The sequence below is a fragment of the Bos javanicus genome, chromosome 2 (genome assembly GCF_032452875.1).
Source record: "Bos javanicus breed banteng chromosome 2, ARS-OSU_banteng_1.0, whole genome shotgun sequence".
Lineage (NCBI taxonomy): Eukaryota > Metazoa > Chordata > Mammalia > Artiodactyla > Bovidae > Bos > Bos javanicus.
In genome coordinates, this window is record NC_083869.1 from 52,633,707 (window position 1) to 52,658,700 (window position 24,994).

The 24,994-nt window shown below is 38.7% G+C and overlaps 1 protein-coding gene across 15 annotated transcripts in view; it reads left to right on the forward strand.

Annotated features, from left to right (window-relative positions):
• Positions 1-24,994, forward strand: part of GTDC1 (glycosyltransferase like domain containing 1) — a 504,344-nt gene that overhangs the window by 227,807 nt on the left and 251,543 nt on the right. The gene's annotated exons all lie outside the window — the stretch shown is intronic.

Sequence of the window (24,994 nt, forward strand, 5' to 3'; positions counted from 1 at the left end):
TTCAAGTCATATAACATACCAGATTGTTAGGAGACAAACGTTGTTTTTAAAATATTAGTGCACTGTACATCTCAGATCAATCTTGGATACTTTAAAATACTTTCAATTATGTATATACTAGCATTTGATGTATATGCATTGAAAACTGATATTTTAAAACTCACTAACTTTTACATGGAAAACACAATCTTATCAGCATGGCAAATAGAATCTAACCTATTTAAAAACCTCAGTCAGTTATTTATCATAATGGGAACAAGACACTAGCCAAACAGAACTACAAAATTTATCAGTTGAACTTCAAGATTTTTGATAATCTCAAATGGTTTAATTGATTATTTTATGACTTTTAGAAGTCTTATGGTGCTTAAAAATTATGTATTGTGTGCTAATTACTTTCAGAGATTGTACATTTTCATGTTCATCCCTATCTTTTCTAGGACAGATGTATGGGATGAGTATGGAAATTAAGAAAGAAGAAAATGGGGATCAAGTTGAAGAAAAGTAGAATGGTTTGAATTGAGAGATTCAGTCAGTGGAAAAAGGAAAGGAAGACTGATGGTTTCACTTGGTACTTCTGGTAGGGTAAAGTTGAAGAGAGGAAAGGATGTGGGCTGTGTGGGTCAGGGGCTGGCTGATTAAATGACAGTGGAAATGCCGCTTACTGCCAGCGTGGGGACAGTGTGGGTGAAGAACAAGTCTCTAGCGCTGGGAGACAGGATGGCGAACACTGCTGACTGAAGGGATGGAGGGAAGTCATGGGCCTTTATTCCTGAGCGTCAGGTGGAAGGGGTGTCTGTGAGAACTCATTTAAGCCCAGAAATGCCTGTGTGTACCAAGCTTCACTTTCTTCATACCCACTTACTGCTTCACAGGAAACTGAAAACTCTTCTAGGGTGTATTGCTGGTCCCTGGATGAACTCCAAATAACACCTTCAAGAACATGTACATTCAAGAATGAACTTTGAAAGCAACCCTGCATTCCCCTCGTGGCTCAGACGGTAAAGAATCTGCCTGCAATGTGGGGGAGGTCCCCTGGAGAAGGAAATGGCAACCCACTCCGTACTCTTGACTGGGAAATCCCATGGACAGAGGAGCCTCGTGGGCTACATAAGGGATCCTAAAGAGTCAGGCACGAGTGAGCGACTAACATACACACACACACACGCACGCACGCACACACACACTGCATTTCCTATAAGATCCAGGCTTCTGTTCTGACCCTCTGCTCTAATTTATAAGACTGTGGGTTGAATTTTCCCACCTGCAAAATGGGAACAATAATTTTTCCTTACTAGCATTATGGCATTGCAATTTAAATGAAAGGGCTTTGTAAGCCCTAAAGTGGTGAACCAGAAGAGTGGTATTATGATGATACTAAAAAATCAGAGCTGGGTTACCTGAGAAAATATCCATTTGTTTATATTTCTCTGTACCCTCTTTTTCTGTTTGTTTTTGCAGAGGTGGGTGGAACAATAAAAATAATTCAGTTTTAGCTCCCTAGAACCCCTTTCTGAGAGACAAGACATGAAAATCCAGTGGTCTTTGAAGGCATTATGTGTGCACGTCCTTTGTCTACAGACATCATGGTGTCTATTACACTATGTACATGCTCCACTTTTAACGTGGGCACAGATTATAGATCTATATACAAATAGAGGAACACGTTTAGAAGGGTATACATGGAAACATTACCTATGGCTTCATCTGGATGGTAGGATTAGGGTGATTAAAAACTGGTTTTCTTTCTGGTTTGTTCATATTTTCTAGATTGTCACTAGTTGTAGACATGCATATGTAACACACATACACATACATACACACATACAAAGCTGTAAAATTTCATGTTCAAATTTTACTCTGGCTACTTAGTTTGCTTCGCTTGCTGGGTTAAGGTTGACTAATATATACATATGTAAATACAGAATTTACTATTTTTAAAACATTTACTGGAAGACAAAAAAACACCTGGCAGAAACTGGTAGCACCATGGGACATTATGTGATATGCATTTATGGAAAGGAAGTTGTGTCTTACATGGATAGATCTGACTCATTTGATTGACCTGCTACTCATACTCCTAATTGCACACTGTTCTGGACAATGTCTCTTGGGAGATTTCTACTCCAGTGCTTAGTTGTAGGTCCTATAAATAACAGGTTTGCAGGTTAACGCTTTGTATTTCCCTGCTGTCTCCAGTAAAAGGCCTGTCTGAATACCATTGACTTGTATTTATTGTTAAACTTTTGCTCAACTCTGACCATGCAATCTAGCACCACACAGATCCCAGTGAAAGGCATCATGGCCTCTCAATTATGACGCTTCTATGACAGAGATGACAAATAAGACATAAAAATGCCACGGAAAGGAATGGTGCAGGTGAGAAATGATCGATCCTGTGTTTCTGTTGTTTTCATCATTTCTTCCCAGTGGCATTGCCATTGAGCATTTTGAACAGAGTGGACCAAAAAGTGGTAAGAAAAAACAGAGGAATGATAGGTGACCAGAGTAGTGAGCTGTGTGAAACCAGATGGCCTGGTGTAGCACCTCAGTTTTCCACTGGACAAACTGGCCTTGGCCTGTATTTAGTAGGAAGTGTGAAAAAGGGAGAAATGATGTGCGAGGTAACTTTTGGGGAAGAAATCCTGGTGGGAAGGATGAATCCTGATTGGTTTTATAGACATTAGAAATTGGCCAAATGCCATATAAATTTGTGTGCAACTTTGTACAATCTTGGGCTTCCCTAATAGCTCAGTTGGTAAAGAATCCACCTGCAATGCAGGAGACGGTTCAATTTCTGGGTCAAGAAGATCTGCTGGAGAAGGGATAGGCTACCCAATCCATTATTCTTGGGCTTCCCTTGTGGCTCAGTTAGTAAAGAATCCACCTGCGATGTGGGAGATGTAGGTTCAATCCCTGGGTTGGGAAGATCCCTGGAGAAGGGAACGGCTATCCACTCCAGTATTCTGGCCTGGAGAACTCCATGGACTATTCCATGAGGTGGCAAAGAGTCGGACACAACTGAATGACTTTCACTTGTACAGTCTTAAGCCTTGCTTAAATTTAGCCTAAGCCTTTTCACTTTGACTCACTAAGAAGGAAGCAAGCATGATAGAATTTTCAGATTGTTCAAACTGCTTTGAGTCCTGATGACTGGTCCTGCCTTAACACATGTCTGCAGTATGTTCAGATGTGTTTTCGTTCAGAGACCTTAGGGAAATGAATCCCATTTCACTTACCTATCACCTAGTTGCTCAGCTAAGCTTTGTTCTAGTAACACTTCGGCTATGCAGTATCTTAGAAGGATATTTAAGCTGGAATCTAAGGGAGACCATTTTTTTGGTTGTTTGTGTTTTGTAGTGTTGGGCGCCATTCATGTGCATACAACACATTCCCATAAAACTCGCATTTTGTATTTACAGAGAAATTTCTCTTGAGAGTTAAGGTCTTGTAAAACATTCTTGTTCTACAGCATGAACGAATTATTATACTCAGGGGTATTGAAAGTGAAGTGTACTGAAGAAAAGAATTTTTTCATTAAAATGCAGTTTATATTGATAAAACAGATTACTAGCATTTGATGAAATGTGAAACTTGGAGCTCCTCATATCACTAAATCGCCAGTTTATTTTGGCAAGCAGAGCCAGAATGTAACATACAGGGGGCCAGGCGTTTTTACCTGTTAGCATTGTCTTCGACTAAATTGTCTTTTGGTAAAGTACTTTGAAAAACTATATGGTATCTGTGCCTTGATCAGCAGGCTGTGGTAACTAGGATTATTAGAAAATAAAAGCTGTTGTGTTATCAGTTTGGGCACATTTATCAATCAGTATTTTAAACATTGACAAGTGGTAATTTAATAGGGAATGACCCTGTTGGCAGGAAGTTCTAATGACAGATGATGGAAACTCATTTATTACAAAGGGGTTGTGCTTGGACTTCTTACCTTTCTCTGTATTGTGGCTCTTGCTTTCCAAGTCTGGGATGTGAGAAGCCACAAAGGAAACCACTCCCAAGGAGAGAAGAACATTAACACTTTAGGAGCACACATTTTTGAAGTTGCTGCTCTAGGTGGATAAGTCCCAGTTTAAAACACAGGTGAGATTCTTAGGAATGTGTGGTATTCTTTCTATGTAGATTTTTGTACAGGAGAAAATAAGGTAGATAAAATTTTAAATAAAGTACAGGCAGAAGTGATTTAGAAATTATTAGCGTCATGAGAAAAGCAAACATTTGATGAAAAGTCTTCTGTTACTAAAATAGCTCTCCCCCTATAATTAATGCATCATTTCTCTCTCTGACTGCTTAGAAATTTGTTTTCTCTGTCTTTAGCTTTCAGAATTCTGGCTATGATGTGTCTTGTGCTCAGTTGCTTCAGTCATGTCTGATTCTTTGCGACCCCGTGGACTGTAGCCCGCCAGGCTCCTTGTGTCCATGGAATTTTCCAGGCAGGAATGCTGGAGTGGATTGCCATTTCCTTCTCTAGGGTATCTTTCCAACGCAGGGATTAAACCCACATCTTTTACGTCTCCTGCATTGGCAGGTGGGTTCTTTACCCCTAGCACCACCTGGGAAGCCCCATGATGTGTCTTAGTGTGGATTTTTAAGGGTTTGGTCAGCTTGAACCTGTAGGTTTATGTTTTTTTGTCAAATTTGGGGAATTTTCAGCGATTATTTCTTTGAATATTTTTTTCAACCTTGCCCTCTTTTCTTCTCACAAATGTTAGAACTTTTGTCATAGTCCCACGGATTCCTAAAGCTCTGTTAATTTTTGCCCCACTCTATTTTTCTCTTTTGTTCAGATTGGCTGATGTATATTGTTTCCTCTTTAAGTTAATTGATTCTTTCCTCTGTCTCCCCTACATTCTGCAGTTGAGCTCATTCATTGGGTGTATTCTGTTTTCAGTTCTAAAATTTCTATTTATGTCTTCTATTTTTTTTTTTGCTCTTCCTTCCCTTCGTCTTCTTTTCCCAAAACTTTGTTTCACTTGTTTTAAATGCATTTATAATTGTCAGTTCGGAGAAGGCAATGGCACCCCACTCCAGTACTCTTGCCTGGAAAACCCCGTGGATGGAGGAGCCTGGTAGGCTATAGTCCATGGAGTCGCTAAGAGTCGGACATGACAGAGCGACTTCACTTTCACTTTTCACTTTCATGCATTGGAGAAGGAAATGGCAACCCACTCCAGTGTTCTTGCCTGGAGAATCTCAGGGATGGAGGAGCCTGGTGGGCTGCCGTCTATGGGGTCGCACCGAGTCGGACACGACTGAAGTGACTTAGCAGCAGCCACAGCAGCATAATTGTCAGTTGGATCATCATTTTTATGCTGGCTGTTTTAAATCTCTCTTATCTCAGCTGGCATCTATTTATTATCTTTACTTATTTGATTTGAGATATCCTGGTTCTTGGTATGATGAGTAGTTTTCCATTGAAACCTGGACACGTGGGGTCTTGTATTATTAGGTTCTGAATCTTACTTAAATCCTGTGTTTTGCAGGCTCCTCTGACATTACTTTGGTGGGTGATGGAGATGCCGCCTCATGACTGTGAGGTGGGGGTGGAAGTTCAGGTTCTCTACTCAGCCTTCATTGACCAGGGTCAAGGGTGGGCTCCTTGTGGACTTATTTCATGGCACTATGGGTAGAGTCATGGTTCTCCATATGTCGCTTATGACACCATCCCAGCAGGTTAAGATTGATGTCCCAGTTCCCTATCTCTGCCTTCTCTGACATCACTAGAGGTGGAGTGTGGGGAGTAGGTTGTTATAACCAGCCAACGTGAAAAATCTAGGTTTTCAACTCGGTCTTTGCTGGCAGGTGTGAAGCTGTAGTTTTTACTGTGGTATTTGTCTGGAGTAGAATGGTTATTGTCTAAAAGTTTTCACTTTGTTGTACAGCAGAAACTAACAAAACATTGTAAAGAAATTATACTCTAATAGGAAAAAAAAATTAGTTTTCTGTCTTACTAGGTTGCCCCTTTTCTGGTCATTTGGATACAGAGAATAGGCTTTTCGTGAGGCTCTTGAGGCCCATTGATGTTTCCAGACCTCTGGCTTCCCCAGTATCCAATCTGGGCTGCTGCTGCTAAGTCACCTCAGTTGTGTCCGACTCTGTGTGACTCCATAGACGGCAGCCCACCAGGTTCCCCCATCCCTGGGATTCTCCAGGCAAGAACACTGGAGTGGGTTGCCATTTCCTTCTCCAATCCAATCTGGGTTATATCAGTCAAAAACAAAACAAAACTAAACCAAGGAGCTCACCCTGGTATTATTCCTTAGGTTCTAAGTTTTCTGACCAGTCTGCCTTCTCTCTACCTTTCAGAATCTTCCTGTTTGTTGTACATGTACTGTCTAGTATTTTCAATTGTACCTACCAGTAAGAATATGGAAAAAATATGTCAGTATCATTTCCCACAAATAGATTCTTTAGTTGGAGATTTTGGTAACTATGTCTCAAAATATAGCAGAGGTTCTAGATATTGGATTCATCTGTTAAATTGCTTATTATTCTGAACTGGAAAGCCTTGTCCAAGAGTCCTATGGATTTCAATTCGGTTTAAGACTATACCAATGTAATATTAATACTTTCTGGGGATAAAGAACCAATTTGGTTATTTCCTATTTAAACATAATTGACAAATTGTTGTTGTTTAGTCGCTAAGTCATGACTGATGGACTCTTTTGCAACCCCATTGACTGTAGCCCACCATACTCTTCTGTCCATGTGATTTCCCAAGCAAGAATACTAGAATGGGTTGCCATTTCCTTCTCCAGCGGATCTTCCTGACCAAGGGTTCAAACCCGTGTCTCTTGCATTGCAGGTGGATTCTTTACCACTGAGCCACCAGGGAAGTCCATTAACTGACAGATAGTAATTTGCCTACAATATGGGGGACCCACATTGATCCCTGGGTCAGAAAGATCCCTTGGAGAAAGGAATGGCTACCCACTCCAGTATTCTTGCATAGATAATTCCACGGACAGAGGAGCTTGGCGGGCTATAGTCCACGGGGTCGCAAAGTGTCAAACACAACTGAGCGACTAAGGCACACACACTCGAGCTTTCGATGGGCTTCCCAGGTGGAGTTAGTGGTAAAGAACCCACCTGCCAATCTAAGAAACATAAAGGGCATGGGTTCAATCCCTGGGTCAGGAAGATCCCCTGGAGAAGGAATTGGCAACCCACTCCAATGCCCTTGTCTGGAGAGTCCCATGGACAGAGGAGCATAGTGGGCTACAGCTCATAGGGTCACAGAGTCAGACATGACTGAAGTGGCATGCATGCAAGCTTTTGATATGTAGATCTGTTTAAGACTGAAAGTGTTTTTACAACCAGAGTAAAATATTTTCTTCTTTACTGATGAACATTTGGATAACTTGGAAAATATGCTTCATTACTGTTTGCTTATTGATACTTACCACTCTGAAAATATTTCATTGTTTCAAAGCATTCTAAGCATCTGAATTATTTCTTGTGAATTGTGAGTAGAGTTCATGGGAACTAGATGGGAGTAATCCTTCTGTCCTGGATTATGATAATAGAGGTCCAGCTATGTGACATGCTGGGAAATCTCAGTGGAAAGATAGAAGACTCCGTATATGTATATATGTGTGTGTGTGTGTGTGTGTGTGTGTATTTGTATATGAAAGTCGAGGATAGTAAATGCCGGCCTGCCCAGAGAATGTTCAGCAGTCTGAATCACCAAGTTCCAGGGATACAGGGAGCTCACATCTGCTCTGAGAGGCTGTATGAGTGTCCATGTGTCAGTGCTCAGAAGAAATTCGTCCAGCCAAATTCACATAAGGTGTGTTAGAAGCAAAGTCAGTCCTGAAAAAGTGAGATCAGAAGAACCAGATGTGGACATTAATGCCACCACTACCTGACCTGTGTTTGAGGGACTGATTACCACTGCAGTCCTATGTGGAAATGAGTTGAGACCTGAGATTCATAGAAAAGGCCTGTTGGATGGACAGGCCCAAGAGGTACAAGCTTGGTGAAATCAGAGGGACAAAGGCGGTCAGATAGTTGTAGCCAGGGCATCCCCTCTCATGGGCATGCCCTAGATGTGGGAGTTGAAACTTCCTTCTGGACCCTCTTTCACTCCCTAAATGCTAGTCATCTGGGTTGTCTGTCGTTCTGGATCTGACAGGCTCTTAGCTGTACCAACACTGAGATGAGTAGGTCAGAGAGGCCTCACATTCATGCCCAGAATCATTTTGGCACATCAGCAGAGTAGGGTGGAGGAACTGCCCTTGGCTGATTTTCTTTTGCTTTTTAGCACTTTCCCTATACTTTTAGAGCCAAAAGACAAGTAGGAAATTTAGGGAATTTTCTTAATATAAGAAATAGTTCCCCTGGGAATCCAGGCAATTGTCCTCTTTTCTTAAGAATGTGGGTGCATTGGAAAGGCCCTGATATGAGAGACTTAAGATCAAGTGCCAGAAGAAGACTTAAATTAGGAATGATATGGTAAGTCCTGCTGCCTCGCAAAATTGTTTTGAGTGAAAATATAGTGAAAAAAGTTTGAATGCCAAGTGACATCTCATAATGTAATATTTCATTATATATGTGTACCAATATAAATGCTTCTTGTCTAATTTTTCTCTTCTGTTAGGTGGGGGAAAATAACTCTTTGTAGGAAAATGAGTGGAGTAGAACAAGTTCTTGGATACTGGACAGTCTTATCCTGTAGTTTTAATAAAACTTAATTGATCATTAGTGGTATAATTTTTGGACAGTGACAAAATATACATTTTTATTTTCCTTCAGATTATCCATTTCTAAGCTCTTACTACTGATTGAGTTTCAGCCGCTCAGGTGGTTTTTGCTTTGTTTTTCCGGTAGCTATAAATATCCTTTGCTGGTGGTGGTGTCCTTATAACTAAGAGGGAACTTAGTTTGCTGTAGCCTTCACTAACTTGATTGTGCTGAAGCAGTATTGGCCAGAATTCAAAACATTGTTAAACAAGTAGAATTTTCCTGCTGTGGACTTTAGCCTCTTGCTATCATTCGAATATGTTGGGTGGAACCCTAATACCTAGGCACCGAGAAGGCGCTTAGGAATTCTTTGTTGTGTGCATGTGGGCTTGGATTACTGGATACCTATTGTGCTTTGACTCAGGCTCACTTTGTGGTGCTCTCTCTTTGGCTCCAGAGGCCCCTCTACTGCCAAAATTTATGTTTTATTATATTCCCAAGGTCTCCATCTACTAACAAATTTGTGACTTGTTACCTAATAAGCTAGTCTATGTTAACCTCTTGTGGCTACTGCTGGGCCTATCAGAAATATGTTAGTAAGGAGTGTATAAGTAAGTACTCAGTAAGTACTCAGTAACTGTTAGCCGCTATCAGCATTACCATCCTCATCTTTATCATCATCATCACATCATCATTATCATCATCCAGAATATTCCCCTGTAGCCATTTTCATTGTTCTCAAGAACCATCAGGATGGTAAGAATTTTTCCAGATGACAGAGAAGGTTTGGTAGAATGGGTGGGGTGGAGCAGTAGTGAGAATTGGTGGGAGAGAGGAATGTATGTGTAGAAAAAATAGAAGGCTCTGTTCCTCTCATGGTCCCCTCACCTCTTTAACCAGATAAACTGTGCTTTTATCTGTTCTATTACATATATTTGTATTCCTGGTGGATTTTATTTTTGAAAGGATTCCATGGCTTAATTTTCTTTTTCAAAAGAAATGCTATCAGCAATATGCTGGTTGCCAGAGAGTATAAGATGAATATAGCTCTTTTCTTATAAATGTGCAGATTAGAGTGACAAGGAAAATAAGAGAAAAATAGCTGACCACATTTCAGAATGTCTTCTTAAGCACATAATTTGTGCAGTCTATGTAATGAATGTGTTGCTTACTGGAAACCAGCATGTTGGACAGTGCAGATGTCATGTCACGCACAACATCACTGTCCCTTAAAATAGGGCTGCTCGGTTAGTGAATAGGGTGGCTATATTTTTTACCAGCTGTTTGACCTTAGAACAGTCGCTGAGCTTGATGAACCTGTGTGCCCAGATGTAAAATGTCAGAAATCATAGTGTTACAAGGATTAAATACAACTGGTATACCTTCAGACCTCAGTGTATACACATGTATATATACATTCTATGTATTTAACATACAGAAAGCATTAGATGGAATCAGCAGGGCACTTCACACACCCGGTCCTGATAGCCTTACAGTTAAGATGGCTAAGTTAATTCATAATTAGCTAACCATCTTCCATGAACGCATATGTACTCATGAATTCCTATTAGCTTTAAAGGGAGATCCTGAGTTTTTCCAGAAAAATCACAGATCTGGATTCAGACAAACTTTATCTAAAAATCTGATTTCTGTCATTTACGAGATTCTTGAGCAAATCACTTAAGCTCTGTAAGTTTCTATTTCCTCATCTACAAACTAGCTAGTCAACTAGGTGGTTTTTTGTTTTGTTTTTTTTTTTGTTTTTTTTTTTTACTGAGCAGTGAAACATGTGGGCTCTTAGTTCCCCAAACAGGGGTCGAACCTAGGCCACCTGCAGTGGAAGCATGGAGTCTTAACCACTGGACCACCAGGAAAGTTCTCAACTAGGATTTTGTGAGGATTAAATTCTAGGCAACGTTAGGGATCAAGTGTCAATCTGGGTATTTCATATAGAGTAGATGATCAAAAAATATTCCTTCTCTACTCTGGTAGGATACCACAGACAAAAACCCAAAGCAAGTGTCCTAGAATTTTGGATGACAGAGAACAAAGAATAATTAAAAGAATAATGAGTGATAAGGATGAACTTTCAGTATTACTTGGATTTACCAAAATAGTGCACTGAAATGTACAAAATGATATTTGAAAGTGTTAACTCTTATGTTAAAAAAAAAAAGATTATATATATAGCACCTCTAGAAACACTTGACAAGTCTTTAAATAAGCTGGAGAGGGAAAATTTTTTTTTGGAAACGCAAAATACCTATATTCACACTATGAAATCACTGAACCTTGGAGTTTTAAAGATTGTTATGTCCAAATGTGGGTTCATGTCTGTTGTGTTGTTCCTGAGCAAAGAATTATTACATGAAAAGCATAGGCAAAGATTTCTTCTTTCTAATAATTAGATTTATTCAACAAGTTAAGTAGGATGTATATGTGTATACATGTGAGTGATATGTTTCTTTAATTGGAATATAATTGCTTTACAATGTTGGTTAGTTTCTCCTGTACAGCATTGTGAGTCAGCCTTCAGTTATACATATAACTCCTCCCTCTTGAGCCTCCTCACCCCGACTCCATTCCACCTCTCTAGTTCATCACAGAGCACCGAGCTGGGCTCCCTGAATATTACACAGCAGCTTCCCACTAGCTGTCTGTTATATACACGGTAGTATATATATGCCCATGCTACTCTCTTAATTCATACCGCCGTCTCCTCCCCTCTCTGTGTCCACATCTTTGTTCTCTATGCCTGCAGCCCCTTGAGTCAGATGAAGTGAGGTGGATGAACCTGGAATCTGTCATACAGAGTGAAGTAAGTCAGAAAGAGAAAAGCAAATATCATATACTAATGCATATATATATATAAAAATCTAGAAAAATGATACTGAGTGATATGTTTTGAAGAAATAAGTTTGATTTTACTGATCAGATTGTAGAGATTCTTGTGTCGTAAATGGCTAAAGGGCAAAGAGAGCTCATGATATTTAGAGGGAGAGGAGATGACACATTTCATGTAACCTGAAAACTCTATAAAACCTTGGGACATTGTCTTGAGCTCCCCTGTTGGAAATTCTCTGTACCCTTTCATAGAATGGGATCCAAATGAAAATGAATTCAACAGTCAGTCAGGTAGAATATTGTAGCCAAGTCTTTCCAAGGGCTTCCCAGATAAGGGAGATGTTGAATGAGGTCGGTTTCTAAGTTCACTTCTGATTATTTCTTTGATCACATACCTATATAAAGTTGATATAACATGCATACAGAGATCAGTAAGATTAATAATGGGTAATATTTTCAAGTTTAAGTGCAGAATATACTGGTAGCATGGAATATTAGCTCCAAAATGGGCATTTTAGAGAAGGAAGAATTTCAGCAACACCTTATAGAAGGAAGGAAATTTGGTCCCAATGGTTATTGTAGTCCAGTTGAATTCAGTTATTAGTCTAATAAAAGACAAAGTGATTTCGTGATGTGTGTGGCTTCTAAGAATCAAGAAGCAATCAGTTTTCTATGCTTCGTCTAGTGTTACTTAGACTCTTCCAGTGAACAGGGCTCTATTTAATCTTCCTCATTTGAGTGGCATACATAATCAGGGAAACTCTGGGAGTCATTTGAATAATCCGGCTAGTGTAACTGTGAATCTTCTTGAGAACGATGGAAAGGTTAAATGCTTTGCAACATGTGTATTCTGAGAGGAGCCCTGAGCGGCTGCTCTCTAGTTTCACTGAGAGCAGAACTTGGGCCAAAAGTACTAGCTATGTTTTATAGGGCTTAATACACTCCCATTCCAAGGTGATTGCCAGTTATTATGTGATCATGAGAAGATAGACTTTAATTTCAGTGAGCATTAGCATCGTCAGCAACAAGCCTTTTTGCATGTGGTGTGCCAGGTGCTGCATAAAATATGTTAAACTAGCACACCGCCTGCTTCTCTGTGTGCTTACTCTGCAAAGCGCAATGCAGGCTATTTTAGATATAAGTAAATCTGAAAGGTATGGTGATTAATAACAGCAGCCAGAGCCATGCCTTCCATTCACATGCCACATTCTGGTTTACAAAGCTCTTAGGCGAGCAGAACATTCCTCCCAGGAAGGTGATGGATCCTGTGAGGCAGAAATGTTTCTGGTACCACTTTCCCTGAAGGGAATTGAGTCTGTATTTTTACTGAAGAATCATCATAAGATGCAGCTTAAAGGATGTGATCACAGCAAAGGGACCCAACCAGAGAGAAAATTCCAACTGGAAATAAGAAGCTAGATCATTTTGCTGAGTTTTGATGTGGAAAAGGGTTGGGGGGAGATCGAGGTACAGGATATATGGAAGATTTAATGAAGCATATAATGTGGAAAGAAGGAGAGACATATACTTAAGCCCTGAAATGAAGACTGCCAAGTTTATTCAGGTGTCCAGTGCATTATCAGTAGTGAAAAGAAGTGAACCGACATTTCCTTGCTAATACTTGCCTTTCGCTCGTAGCTTGGTGCTTAACTCTTGTATCCCTCCAGACGAATAGGACATGACTCCCTCTAGATTGTAAGCTATCACACACCTGTTTCCCCATTATTTTCCTGCTGTCTTTCTGTATAGGTCTAGAGTCAAATTCTTTCCTCTTACCTCCTATTTACTACCTTTGCCTCTAAAAAACAGTACTTAGGATTATGCTTTTTCAATAGTTTTTCTGAATAATGTCACTGGCATTAGACAAGTAGGTCATTTATTTTAAATAGTACATTGTGGTAAGATACTGCCTTTAGTTTATTCCATACCTCTGTATCTTACCCAGACAGAGTTATGTATAAAGAAACCTTTTAAATTACATATAGAGTCATAATTTTGTGTGCATATATCCTGTATCAGTTCAGTTCAGTTCAGTCACTCAGTCATGTCCGACTCTTTGAGACCCCATGAACTGCAGCACGCCAGGCCTCCCTGTCCATCACCAACTCCTGGAGTTTACTCAAACTCATGTCCATTGAGTCAGTGATCTCATCCAACCATCTCATCCTCTGTTGTCCCCTTCTCCTCCCGCCTTTAATCTTTCCCAGCATCAGGGTCTTTTCCAAGGAGTCAGTTCTTTGCATCAGGTGGCCAAAGGATTGGTGTTTCAGCTTCAACATCAGTCCTTCCAATGAATATTCAGGACTGATTTCCTAAGGGACTCTCAAGAGTCTTCTCCAGTGCCACAGTTCAAAAGCATCAATTCTTCAGTGCTCAGCTTTCTTTATAGTCCAACTCTCACATCCATACATGACTACTGGAAAAACCATAGCTTTGACTAGATAAACCTTTGTTGGCAAAGTAACGTCTTTGCTTTTTAATATGCTGTCTAGGTTGGTCATAACTTTTCTTCCAAGGAGTAAGCGTCTTTTAATTTCATGGCTGCAGTCACTATCTGCAGTGATTTTGGAGCCCCCCCAAATAAAGTCTTATCACTGTTTCCACTTTTTCCCCATCTATTTGCCATGAAGTGATGGGACCAGATGCCATGATCTTAGTTTTTTGAATGTTGAGTTTTAACCCAACTTTTTTACTCTCCTCTTTCACTGTCCTGTATATACATGTCTGTTTTCAATGCTTTATGTATTTTTCAGTCATTTGACTATAAGATTCTTAAACATGGGGATGCATTAATGCCTCTTTACACCCTCAGGACCAGCGCATTTCCTACTGTTGATTTGTAATAAATAGTATCTGTATGGCAGCTGCAGAACCATAACTAAGCTTGGGTTAGTGTTCAGCTTACATCCTTTTTTCCTAAGAGAAATGGATTATAATTGGTGCTTACTATCTAGCAGTCTTGTTTAGCTCACTTACAGAACACCTCAGAAGAAATTTGGAACTTAAAGGGCAGTGCAGAAACTCATTGTCAGTTCAGCGTGGAGAAGCTTACTTAACACCTCTGCAGCCAGGTCTGGCTTGTGTTAGTACTACCAGGGGCTCACTCTCACAAGTGCTCCAGCCTCTCATCAGAAGGGCAGGAGGAAACTGAGGTGCAGACAGACAGAGTATACAGATGACAAGGCAAGCGTTCAAACAGCACGGAGATGCTTGAGAGAAAACTAGATGAGTCTTGAAATACGAGCTTCAGTGTAAACATCCCCAAAGACCAAGTGGATGAAATTGAAGGAAAAGAAGAGAAACTTGGAAGAGGAAGACAGATAAATTTGAAACAAGTGTTTCTGTGACTGGAGGGGCATGTATAAAGTGGTTTAAAAGCATTTCTGAGGAAGCCAAATACGTCAAAATCAGGGGTTCTTGACAGAGGACTTGAATGGGAATGGGGCATTTTTAACGCCAGGCTTTGGAAGAAGGAGGAAGTTGCACTCATCACCATATTGAGAATATTCCGCACCCATATTATTGCAGGGTCTGTTCATGAGTATGACATCAGGATTGTCCCCCTATCCCCCAGCACCACCACCACACACACATACACACATACACACACCAAGGAAGAGGAAAGGACCAGAAGAGTTTTGAATAGATTTGTAAACAAATGTCTGAGTTGGAGCATCAAAATTCGGCAGACACAAGGGACAAGAAACCACAGAGACAGTCAGTTAACCAGAGAGATGGTGATGAAGTGAAAAAGCCCACGGAGTGGGCAGACCACATAGTAGTTGAACCTGTCAACTCTGTAATGGAATGAGAGTCAAGTGTTTCTATGGTTGAAGAAGACCAGAGGTCAAGTGAAGAAAGTCGTAGAAGGACAGGAGCTGATAGTTAAGGATAAATATTTTTGAAATGTTTAAGTAGCAAGCAACTGGGTACTGGAATTTGAAGTAAATGTATAATTAGATAGAAAATAACAGGGTAAAAGAGAATGAAGGAAAACTCTCTGAACGTGGAATTAAAAATCATTGTCTGAGAAATGTTATGTTTTACATATGAGTTTTACAGTATATATAAGCCCTAAAATAAGGATATGTGACATATGCCCTTATCAGTGCACATTTAAAAGCATTTCAAAATTAATATCCCTAGGATAAAAATAATATAACTAGGTGTTGACTCTGTTGGAAATTAATGTAGATGATGATCTGTATGGATCCATATGAATGAATCAGATTTTGAAGTCATTTCTTTCTCTATCAATAAATGTATTATTCTCCACACACCACTTCATTTTGGCCAGCAATAAGTCCAGCTCTGCGCTGCAGTGGAATGTTTTAAGCTGAAATGTGCATTGGAATCTGTTTGTTTGCAGCAGATGATTTGACTAAGCTTTGATGCACAGTCACTTTTTGACATTTGTGTATTTCCGCAGTGAACAATGTAAACTCATTTTCTGAGCACTTTGATTACTTGCGCATAGCAGTGCCCATGGCATGTGACACAGAAGAGCACTCTATCCACTAATCAGATAGATATGCTTCAAGCGTATTTACACAAAATAATGAAAACAGCTGTTAGATACCTTTAAACTTGAGTGTGTTTTGTTATTAATCTACTAGCCTGTACACATGACACTATAATTCTTCGCTCACTCAAGTTGCCTTTAATGACACAGTAATAAAACTGAGAGGGATGAAAGTAATGGAATTGTAGAATGTAATGCCTCAATTGTTCTACAGTGTCTTCCTTTTTGCCAAAATAAACCACAATTAGGTCCATATGGTGTTTTGAAGTTTTCAAGCAATGACCCTAATAAAAAGTAATGAATTTCTGACAAAAGAAAGCATGGCTCTCTTTTAAGCGGTTATCTTCACTATTGATCTAGATATGATTGCAGACCGATACGCTTATAGAAGAAGAAAGGTTCAGTGTTCTTGGTACAAGTGCTTTTACTGGGAATTATTTTGTGCATAAGTAATTCAGATTTTAAAAGTAGAAATATTGCAGTCCATCAGTTATGACTCTCATGTTTTAAAGATCTATTATTTAAAGGGAGGAAGTAGATATTCAAAAACAGGGCATTTCATAGGCATATGACACTGTGGGGATCATCACATAGAAAAGGCTGCAGGAGTTTGTTTTGGGGATATCATGTTCTTGTGTACATTGGGTGTTTGAGGTTCTGGTTTTGTTTGTTTGGAATTTTATGGATTTCAAACTGCTTCAAGGGATGTTGACATTTTATTTCAAGTACACCTACCTCATCTTCAACCTATATATCTAACTGTAACACTGAAGTTATTTGATTAGAAATTGATTTAAAAAATAGTATCAGAGTAGACAAGATCCTAGAATATCCTTAATATTAATAAAGCTTTAAAGGCAGCCTGCTGCTGCTGCTGCTGCTGCTCAGTCGCTTCAGTCGTGTCCGACTCTGTGCGACCCCATGGACAGCAGCCCACCAGGCTCCCCCGTCCCTGAGATTCTCCAGGCAAGAACACTGGAGTGGGTTGCCATTTCCTTCTCCAATGCATGAAAGTGAAAAGTGAAAGGGAAGTTGCTCAGTCATGTCTGACTCTTAGCGACCCCATGAACTGCAGCCCACCAGGCTCCTCCGTCCATGGGATTTTCCAGGCAAGAGTACTGGAGTGGGCCTAGAATCTTGAAAATAGATTAAATTAGAAAGACATAATCTGAAGAATAGATTATAATAGCTTTACTGGGACAGGTGTGAGGGAAAGAAAGTAAAGGTATGCAAGGAGGAGGAATAAGATCTTTTTCACCAGGAATTCCTGGATTTGAATCTGATCAGCAGCATACCATCATTTTCCCTGTGTTTAGTGTACTTTTCTGAATCCTGGCTTCCTCATCCAAGAGATGGGTTATATTATAAGGATTAAGTTACTATGCATAATAGGTCTAACAAATTGTCTGGCAAATGGTAGATACTCAGTGAATGCAGTAGTTTATTATTATCATCATAATCATTATTAGGCTTCTAAAGTAATTCATTAGAATGATAGACTTACAGTGGTATGTGTGTTGAATTCAGTTATATGATTCTGTCCATATTTATTGAGTCCCTACTATGTGTCAGGAATGTTATGGTACCATGGAAAATATAATACTAATAAAATTATTTTTAAGATATATTATTTTCCAGTGGGCCTGTAAAAGTTAGACTCTAAAGAGAACAAATGTGGAGGTAAAAACAAATTTCTTTGTAAATAGTGAAGATGAGAATAATTTATCCTGAGTGGGACACGGAAAGCTAGAGAATGGGGAGGAAGAGGGAGCATTTGAAGTGAAGGCTCAGCGTTGAAAAGAAGAGGGTGACTTTAGGGATTAATGAAGGACGTGCTGTACCTAGTTGCTCAGTTGTCTCTGACTCTTTGTGACCCCATGGACTGTATGTAGCCCGCCAAGCTTCTCTGTCCATGGGATTCTCCAGGCAGAATACTGGAGAATCCTGGATTACCACGCCCTCCTCTAGGACTAAGCACAGAAGGACATGGTGTGAGGAAGAGTAGGAGGGTCTGGGAGAAAGTCAGATCCACAAAGCCACTGGATGACTGCTGTGCTCTCTCACACTGACTACTACATAGACAATGAGAATAAAATGTGATCTTGCCTTCAAAGACTAAGAACTGCCACCAAAATATTGTGAGAATGAGGCTTACAGCCTCGCTGTGTCAGGTGCACCTAGTTCACCTGGCCAAGGGGCAACATCAGTTCTTACAATTGTAAATAATTCATTGAGATTGTGTTTGTTTTTCATTTGTTTAGACACATTTTTAAATCAATAAGGTCAATGAACAAATCACAAATATGTTTGCAGAACATTTTCCTATCTTAATGTAAATAGTAAAAAAAATAAAGTTTCAGCCTACTGTTAGCCTATATTATCCCATATGCCAAATGAGTTAACTCTGAATTTGTGATGTTTCATCATATGCTGCTCAAAGGGATTTCCTTCTTTGCAAAGCTCTTCTCACTTCTTACTATTACAATTGACCCTTTAAGAGCATGGGTTTGAACGGCTCCGATCACCTATTCATAGATTTTCTTTCAATAAGTATATTGGAGAAGTTTTTGGAGGGTTTTGACAATTTGAAAGAGCTCATAGATGAAATGTGTACCATAGAAATATCAGAGAAATTTAGGTATATGCATAAAAATATGTAGATATACATGTAACAACAAAATTATTAATTTACTGTTCATGTTATTAGTAAGTTTTCTGGCAAGCAGTAATCTGGTTAAGTTCTGGGGGAGTCAAAGTTAGCACTCAGGTTTTTGGCTGCACAAGGGGTTGGCTCAAAGGTCAACTGTATTTTAATCTGTGTAATAAAAACCAGAATTTTGTCCTTATTAGCATGTCATGGACAATTCATTGTATAATTGATCAAAAGTTTCCATTGTATAGTTGCAATGTTCTTTTCTCATTGTGGTTGAATTATAGATCATAACCGCTCTTACTTTTAGGATATTTTGAGAGATTATGGCTGATTAGATGTGAAACATACTTTAAACTGGGAAAACTACTTTAAAATTGGTTTGAAGATTGATCATACTCTTTCAAATAATTACATTTTATCCCAAAGTAATATCCTTCTTATAAAAGTGTGTGTATTCACCATTCTAAAGATTTGTAGAGTATAGGTTAGATACCAAGCTCTGTGTCGGGCACTGGAAATACAGTGATGCTACTGGTGTGACGTGACTGGTGTGACTGACTTAACATATGTATGTTAAGATACATAACACTTATCTGCATAATGTTTTTCCCCATAAAGTCTGTTGACTTTCTTTGTCAATAATAGGAAATCTCAGACCTTTTGCAATCCTTCTATACTACTTTAGGTCCATATAACTTTGATTTTAATGTCAGTATTATTGGCAGATCTTTGTTCTTTGAAGAGTACATTTGATTTGGGGAATTAGTCAAATAGTATTAGTATTTCACTCCAATAGTCAAATACTATTTGGGACGCTATTTCATGGAGAGTTTGGAGCCCAATACCATGGACCAAAGCTTTGAATCCTGGAAGACAAGGGACTGTTAGTTTATAAGGCGGTTGTTTGCTTGGTTTTATTTTGTTTATTTCTTTATTTGATAATGCTTAACTTAATCAGGGGGCTTCTCTCGTGGCTCAGATGGTATTACCTGCAGTGCAGGAGACTGGAGTTCGATCCCTGGGTTGGGAAGATCCCTTGGAGGAGGGCATGGCTACCCACTGCAGCATTGCCTGGGAAACCCCACGGACAGAGGAGCCTGCCAGGCTACAGTTCATGGGGTTGCAAAGAGTCGGACATGACTGTGTAACTAACACAAACATGCACATTAGCACGTGCGCATTCACGCGCGCGTGCACATGCGCGCACACACACACACAGCTTGATTGGGAAGCCCATTCCAGAAACAATAATAGGATCACTTCCCAAGGTGATTGGTTTGTAAATGTCAAATCCTCATGAGACATATACCTTCAAGTTTATTACTTTCTCATTTTTTGAAGTTCATTAGTTTTTAAAAAGTTTTGCCCTTTACATGAAGTCAGGTGCATTATTCACGAGAAGAGTATTTTCAGGCCTCTTGACTTTGGCCAAGCAATTGCCTTTATTGTCCCTAATTCTGCATTATTTGTTTGTCTTTGAACCTTAAAAAAAAAGTTGTTTCATACATCAAGAATTTTTTTCTAAAGTAATTTAATCTATAAAAATGTTCTTGAAGCATTGGATCTCAGTGCCATAAATTCATTATGATCAGTGTGCTCTCTCATCAGCCTGTTTGTGTTGTCTGTTGGTGAATGTGGTTACAAGAAAAGCAGTTGGTTTACCAATTTTTTCCCACCTTATAATAACTTTATATTTTTGCATTGCTATACCAAATAGTTTTTCTTCACTTTAAATCTAACAGCTTTATTAGAGTAAGATTTTTATATTGATTGTTCTTACTAGGTTTTCTCTTAATATTCAATGTTTTCTTTTGATGTGTGGATATATATACACACATACACATCAATATATGTGTGGATATATATATTCACACATCATATATGTGTATATATATGTGTACAACATCATATGTAAGTATATGCACACACTGTCTTTTGTTTAAAGTTTCCTGTAAGTACAGTAAAGCCCTATAATATATAATGTGCCTATGATAATAACTTAGATAATCTATAACTGACTAAAATTAAGATCCTCTTCCAAGAGTGGGGTTTAGTTAGGAACTAGTGCCTCAAGGCAATGGCACACCACTCTAGTACTCTTGCCTGGAAAATCCCATGGATGGAGGAGCCTGGTAGGCTGCAGTCCATGGGGTCGCTAAGAGTTGGACACGACTGAGCGACTTCACTTTCACTTTTCACTTTCATGCACTGGAGAAGGAAATGGCAACCCACTCCAGTGTTCTTGCCTGGAAAATCCCAGGGCCGGGGGAGTCTGGTAGGCTGCAGTCCATGGGGTCACACAGAGTCGGACACGACTGAAGCGACTTAGCAGCAGCGCCTCAAGGTGAGTTCCCCCATATGTAGTGAATTTTGTGGAAAATGTGTTTTCCAACAATTCAGAATGACTGAAGATTATTGCTCTTCTTAAACTCACAAAAGTGCAGGCTTTCATTATTTTGTTACATTGTTTTTCAAATAACTTTATTGAGATAACTGATATGCAATCAGCTAAAAGTAAAGTTTACAAGCTGATTAGTTTTGACATACGTATATGCCTATGAAACCATCACCTCAGTAAGATAGTGAACATACACATCACCCCCAAAATTTCCTCATATTCCTTTTAATCCCTTGTCACTGCTCGCTACCCCACTCCCATCCTTATTCTCAGGCACTGCTGAATACTTTCTGTCACTACAAATGAGTTTGGATTTCCTGTAATTCTATGAAAATGGAAGCATATTGTATATACAGCCTCTTGTGTGATTTCTTTCATTCAGCATGATTATTTTAGATCCATGATGGTTGTGTATTTCAGTAGTTCATTCCTTATTGGTGCTGATTAGTAGTTCATTGTATAGATATGTCACAGTTTATTTGTATATTTGTTGATGGACACTTGGATCATTTTTAATTTTTGGATATTACAAATTAAGCTTTACTACTATAAAGTATTTGTGTACACAAATATTTTGGCTGGATCATATGATAGGCATGTTAGGTTTTTAGAGAAATACCAAAGTTTCCCAAAGCAGTTGAACATTTTACATTTCCAAGTACAATGCATGAGAGTTCCAGTTTCTCTACATCTTCACCAACATTTCGTATGGGACAGTCATCTTATGTCTGTATAGATATGTATGATATTTTCTCCTTCTATGCTTTGTCTTTAAACAGTGCCCTTTGAATAGCAGAGGGTCTTAATTTTGATGAAGTCCAATTTATTCATCATATTTTCAGTATTGTGTGTTGTGTCTTAACAATCTTTACTTAACCCAAGGCCATAAAAGTTTTTTTCCTAGCTTCTTTTAGATGTATTATGTTGCTGTTGTTGTCCAGTCCGTAAGTTGTGTCTGACTCTTTGTGACCCCCTGGGTTGCAGCACACAGGTTTCCCTGTCCTTCACTATCTCCCAGAGTTTGTTCAAACTCATGTGCTGTCAGTGATGCTATCTAACTGATGTTTTATAGTTTTAGGTTTTTCATTTAGGTTTTGATTCATTTTTAGCTATTTTTTGCACATAGTGTAAAGTATGGATCCAGATTCTCCCTCCTCCCCACCCCCAACTCCACTGGGATATCCAATTGTTCCAGCAGTATTTGTTGAAAATGCTTCATTTCTCTATTGAATTACCTTAGAACTTGGTTGAAAATCAATTGACCATATATATGTAGGGCTATCTCTTGACTCCTCTCCATTGCTCTGTCTATCCTATTGCCGTGATTATGACATACTATAATTGTGACACTCATAATTATTCTATTTATAACAACAGACTTGAAGTTAGGTAATGTAAGTCCTCCAACTTTTTTCTTCCATTTCAGTTTTTTTGGCTCTTCTGAATCCGTTGTATTTCCATGTGAACTTTAGAATAAGGTATCATTTTTTTTTAAAGGAAAAAAATCTCTGAGATTACTCTGAATCTATAGGTCAGTTTGAAGAGATTTGCCATATTAGCAGTATTTATTTTTTTCCACTTATTTAGATTTTCCTTAATTTCATTCAGTTCTGTTTCATAGCCTTCCGTATATAGGTCTTATATACCTTTGATGTATTCATAAGTATTTCAGTTTTTGATGCTATTGTGATATTTTTAAAAATATACTGATTGTTCACTGCTAGGACCAAGAGGTAAAACTAACTTTTGTATTTTGGTCTTGTGTCTTGCAACTTCACCGAACTCATATTTTAAAGGTTTTTTTGTGTGTGTATTTTATCAGATTTTTCTGAGTGGACAACTGTGTCATCTGTAAATAAAGATGGTTTTACTCCTCCTTTCCAATTTCAGAACTTTTTACTTATATATTTGTTATTTTCTTGTTGCACAGAGTGCATCTTTCTGTATAATGTTGAATGGGAGTGATGTCAGTAGACACATCTTTGCCTTTTCCAGATCGTAAAGGTAAAGCACTTGATTCCTCACCTTTAAACATGCTGTTAGCCTTCAATTTTCTTTCTTTCTTTTTTTTTTAACATGCCCATTATCAGATTGAGGAAGCTCCTTTTTATTCCTAGTCTGCTAAAAGTTGGGCTTTCCAGGTGGCCCAGCAATAATCTGCCTGTCAATGCAGGAGATGCAGTTTCTATCCCTGGGTTGGGAAGATACCCTGGAGGAGGAAATGGCAACACACTCCAGTGTTATTGCCTGAAAATTCCCACGGACAGAGGACCCAGCTTGCCACAGTCCATGGGGTTGCAAATGACTGAGCAGCTGAGCATGAGCACAAGCGTGCTGAAAGTTTCATCAGGAATAGATACTGGATTTCATCAAATCCTTTTTCTGCATCCATTGAGAAAATCTTACATTATTTGTTTGCTTAGTCTGTTAATATAAAACTTAACATTGATTGTTTTTGAATATTAACCAGTCTCATTCCTGAGATAAATCATACTTGGTTATAATATATTATCCTTTTTGTACATTGCTTGATTCTATTTCCTAAAATTTTAAGAACTTTTTTATCTAAGACTCTATGGTTTTGTTTTTTTGTACTGTCTTTGTCTGGCTTTGGTAGTAGAGTAGCAGACTCCATAGAATGAGGTGGGAAGAAGCCATCCTTCTTCTGTTTTTTAGAAAAATTTATGTAGAGTTGGTATCACTTCTTCCTTAAGTGTTTGATAGAATCATTGGTTAAGCCATCTGGGCCTAGGATTTTCTTGTTGGAGTGTTTTAAACTACACACTCAATTTCTTCAATAGATATTAGTTTTTCAAGTAACATAATATCTATTAAATATTGAAATACACCTTGAATAAGTTGTGATAGTTTCTCTCAAATGATTTGTCCATTTTATTTAGGTTGTTAAATATATCCATATAAGATTGTTATAGTATTTTTTTTTATTGTCCTTGTAATTTGTGTAGAATCTGAGGTAATACTGCCTGTTTCATTCTTGATATTGGTAATTTGGCTTTTCTTTCTTTCTTTTTTTTTAACTATTTAATCTGGCTAAAGTTTTGTCAAATTTATTGAACTTACTAAAGAGTCAGCTTTAGTTTATGCTACTTTTGTCACCTAAAGACCTAAATGGTAAGGTTTCAGATGTGTATGGATTTGTTTTTGTGTTTTTGGCTGCTCTATGAGGCTTGAGGGATCTTGTTAATAATTTCCCAACCAGGGATTGAACCCAACCCAGGACAGTGAAAGCATTGTCTTAACCATTGGACTGCCAGGGAATTCCCAAATGTATAGGTTTTATTAGAACATACAGAGATGAAAATGGTCTGATGCTGCCTGGAAAGCAAAAATATGGAAGTTCTGGGAATATACTCTGTGGACAGAGAATGTCTGGGAAGGTAAAAGGACTACAGAAGGAAAAAAGGAATAAACTAGGAGGCACCAAAATCATTCTTTCTACTCTGACATTTGAATGACTGTTACTGTAGTATTTGAATCCAGTCTTATCTTGATATGTTTGATAATCTGAACATCCAATATGGATGTATTTCAAAACCCATTTTAACCAGGTACCTCTTTTACTGAAGATGAGTGCTATTGTAGTTTGGTAGCTTTGAGTTTTCCTTGAAAGTCAGCATGGAATATAGAATAGGGCCTTAGAAATCAGAGATTTCTTAATTCCAATACAGTGTCTACAACTTCCAGGCTGTATAACCTCAGGCAACTTTCTCAGTTTCTCAGAATTAAGATCCCTGACTGTAAAATGGGAAACATAATGTTTATCATACTGTGTTGTTAGGGTTTTAATGAAATAACAAATTATTGGTGAATAGTAGGCTCTCCATCAATTCTACCTCCATCTTCATCACCACCCTCTCTC